Source organism: Papaver somniferum, chromosome 2, assembly GCF_003573695.1.
Source record: "Papaver somniferum cultivar HN1 chromosome 2, ASM357369v1, whole genome shotgun sequence".
NCBI classification, from domain to species: Eukaryota; Viridiplantae; Streptophyta; class Magnoliopsida; order Ranunculales; family Papaveraceae; genus Papaver; species Papaver somniferum.
In genome coordinates this window covers 8,381,237-8,385,453 of record NC_039359.1, presented here as the reverse complement: position 1 = coordinate 8,385,453, position 4,217 = coordinate 8,381,237, and the positions used below count along the sequence as shown (strand labels likewise).

Below are 4,217 nucleotides of genomic sequence, written 5' to 3'. Positions count from 1 at the left end.
TAGGAGTAGTGGTATTCTGAATAATATAACTCACCTGACTAGCTAGAAAGGCTTTCACATTAAGCTTTCGCTTTCGCTTTCGCGTACACATATCCTTGAGAAACTTGGCATAAGAGGGTATCTGCTTAATTACATCTAGTAGTGGAAGGTTGATAGTTACTTGCTTAAAAACCTCCAATATATCATTAAAATTGGACTCCCTCTTAGTTGGAACTAGCAGCTGTGGGAATGGGGCTCTAGAGACAAATCCGGGCTCAATATGACCCTCATTGGTCTCTTTAGAGACTCTATCAGTCTCCTCAGTTTCTGGTTCAGAAGGGTGAACTACAGCATGTTCACTATCAGGCATGGAAACCTTGTTGCCTATCACTCTACCACTCCTAAGGGTTTTAATAGCATTCACATGATCAGATGGTCTTTCATCTATTTCATTAATTCCTCTAGGGTTGGGTTGAGTCTGACTAGGAAACTTACCTCATTCTCTTAAAGAATCATTTATCTGACTAACCTGGGTTTTCAACTCGGAAATAGCATGAGAGTTAGCCTGACCTATTCTCTTATTTTCTTCTAAACCTTGAGCAACAGATTGCTGAAACTGCACAGTGTTACGAGTTAACACAACAAGAGACTCTTCTAAACTCATAATCTTCTTATCTGAAGGGTTCTGAAACTGTGCCGGAGTTGAAGGATTCTTAGTATATCCAAAACCTGGGGGAACCTGAGCATTACTAGACTGACCTTGATTCTGTCCCTTGGACCAATAAAGGTTTGGATGGTTTCTCCAGCCAGGGTTATAGGTTTCTGAATATGGGTCAAACTTCTGTCGGTTATCAAACCTAGTGTTGCTATAAAGAGCATTGGCTTGCTCTTCAACAACATTGCCTTCCCAAAAAGGCTCATTTCTTCCACTACTACCACTAGAATGACCTAATTCTAAGGCTTCTAACCTTTTGGATATAGCTGCTATTTTGGCATCTGACTCATAAGATCCTTCTACCCTATTAACATTTCCTCTACTTAGAAGAATTATTTTCTGGGGTTCCCTACTATTTTCCCATTGTTGGGTCTTATCGGCGATTTCATTCAAAAATGTCATCGCTTCATCAACAGTTTTATTCTCAAACCCACCTGTGGATAATGACTTAACCATGGTTGTTGTTGAATAATCTAAACTCTCGTAGAGGATCTGAACTAACCTAACCTTCTCCAAACCATGATGAGGACATAGAGATATCAAGTCATTGAACCTTTCTAAGTACTTATATAAAGTTTCTCCCTCTTGTTGGGCAAAAGTACATATTTGTGTCCTAATAGACGATGTTTTATGCCTTAGGAAAAACTTATGTATAAAGGCAGAAGTAAGTTGGTCATAGGTTTCAATTGACTCAGAGTCCAAACTATACAGCTAAGATTTGGCTTTATCTTTTAAGGAAAAGGGGAATAACCTAAGTTTCAACGCATCATCACTTAGGTTTTTAATTTTCAGAGTACTACAAACTTTCTCAAATTCCCTAACATGAAAATAGGGGTTCTCATTCTCCTTCCCTAAAAACATTGGGAGCATCTGTAAAGTCCCAGGTTTCAGTTCATAATTTTCCTCGGTTTCAACTAACTTGATACAAGAAGGATGAGAGGTCCTAGTTGGGTTTAGCAAATCTTTCAAAGTTTCCATTTCTGGCACTACCAAAGGACTAGGAGTACTAGGGGTACTTTCCTCACGAAGAGACAGATTCTCAAAACTGAATTTTCCAAAAACGGGGCTCTCAAAAGAAGAGTCTCCGAGCTCCCCGCCTTCACAAGAAGAACTACTAGGTTTGTCACTAATCAAACTACCTAAAGTGTTTCTTTTCCAAGCCCATTTAAAAACTTCAGGCATACACTAGAAAAACAAAATTAAAAAGAAAAGTCTTAAAAAGGAAGGGATGTTCTATGCAAACACAAACAAGGCTGACTCCACCACAGCAAACCTACTGATTTCTAGCAAACAAAAAGCATGATGGCTCCACTTAGATTGTTTCTAGACCAGCTTCTAATCCTTCGAACGGGAATTCGTTACAATTTAAGAAAACCCCTCTGGAATCAATCCGAGTTAAAGTAAGTTGAATAGAGGCGAGGGAAGCTCGGTGGAGCTTTGATACCCAAGGCCTCACCGGTATTACAAGGCGGCGCAGTCACGCATTCAACTTACAAAAACCGTCAAGAACTTCGAAGTATGCTTAAAAGAGTAACCAATATTTTTCGAATGACTTTCCTGTTAAGCTCGTTACCCTATCGGTCTCGTTCTAGTCAAAATTTTAGGCTTAGGTTCGCGTTTGGTGTCGTTTTCCTAAGGCGGGCAAGAAAAGAACGATGATGAAATCCGAACGCTTCTCTTGTATTGCCAGTCCTTTCCCTTTACTAGGAAATTAAAGCAGCCGTTTTCAAGTCCTCAACATATATGCATTCGAAGGAAGACAGTAACTCGCTGACAGGGGATTCGCGAGTGTATCGACAAACTTACCTCCCGTACCAGACGGGGGATGAACCTTTGTAGTCGACTCAGGCCACGACTCCTATGTCATGTACGAACCCGAGGGGACGAGGTGATATCGTAATCACCGTCCTTCTCTACAAACAGTTTATATTTAAACTACCCTTCCGTAAGGTTTAAAAATAACGTCACAAAATTTAAAGTCCAAAATCCAAAAATATAAAGTGCAAAAGAAAAAGAAAGTCTAAAAAAATAAAAATCTACAAAAATAAAAATGTCTCTCTTTTTTTTTAGCATGAACGGCTGCCTCTGGTGGTCTTTTGAATCCCCTGTCAGCGAGTTACTGTCTCTGGTGGTCTTTTGTTCTTCGTGTTCTTCAGCAGCAGCAGAAATGGTGGTGGTCTTTTGTTCTTCGTGTTCTTCAAAAATATACAAAAATATACAAAAATCTACAAAAATAAAAATCTACAAAAATATAAAGTAGCATGAACGGCTGCCTCTGGTGGTCTTTTGTTCTTCGTGTTCTTCAGCAGCAGCAGAAATGGTGGTTCTCTGGTGCGATTTTTTTCTCTTCTGTTGTTGCTCTCCGCCTCTCCCAAACTCTCCGTCTTCTCTCTACTGACCCTCAACGACTTATATAGCCTCACTGCACCCAAATCTCGCATCATAACTGCATATAATTCTCTCTTCAATACTCTGCTATCACGAGATTATTTTTTTTCCTTTTAAAACCCGTTCACGCGTCTGCAAGTGATTCTCCGTATCTGATGTTGGTTATACACGCTACTGAATGTCATTGTTTGGTTCGAACACTCTCAAGACACACACACAGGAAAAAAATTCACGGGAAATGGTGAGATATTCTCGTTCACACTGTCCATAATTAACCCGATAAATATACCCCAACTTAATCCAAGCAAAAGCCCATACCACGCCTGTTAATGTCTGTCACGTCTTCCTCTGAAGATCCAGCCATTGAGTCTCGCTAAAACTCCTCCAAATGATGAACTAAAAATCTGCCAGGGAAGTACCAAACTTCCCCGCCATTTTTCTGTTTGAAGGAAGAAGAAAGGTCATCCCTTGTCCAACGTCTTGGGTGCCAAATAACCAGTGGGTGCTATAGACAAATGGGATACACATAGCCGTGGGTGCTCCTTAGCAAAAGTGGGGGTCCGTATAACAAATGTCCTCTAGGGGTACTCCGAGCAACTTTCTGAGACAAATTTTCCAACAATATTTATTTCCAAAAAAATACCAACAAACACACAAAACACCATAATAAGTATGAAATCGAGTACTAACAATACAGAACATTGAGGACAAATTAGACACAAAAATGCGTCTATCAGTATGCCATTAGCACAGTGGTGTGGCTGGCATGGTTGGCATGCCTTGGCGCGGTGACGTGGCTGGCATGGTCTGCCATTGGCACAGTGGTGCGGCTGGCCTGGTTGGCATGCCTTGGCGCTGTAGCATGAGAATTAGGGTTTGGCATAGATGATGTCAGTCAGTGTTAAGGGTTCTGCCGTGGAACATGACCCATGTAAACAAAAAGAGGGTACCCCGATAATTCTTACATAGGCATGCTGATTGATTCAATAAATATGCTAATGGTCATAGTGACGTCATGTCAGATGTGCAATTTTACGATTTTGACCCTAAGCTAAAAACCACCATCAACAACAGGATTTATAGTGGTTCGGCAAATTGCCTACGTCCACTGGTGATGATGATACCTTTTCACTAT

The 4,217-nt window shown here is 40.6% G+C and overlaps 1 pseudogene; it reads left to right on the top strand.

The window, feature by feature from the left end:
- Nucleotides 1–1,208: 1,208 nt before the first annotated feature.
- On the top strand, nucleotides 1,209–1,308 carry LOC113354728 (annotated as a pseudogene).
- Nucleotides 1,309–4,217: the final 2,909 nt, after the last annotated feature.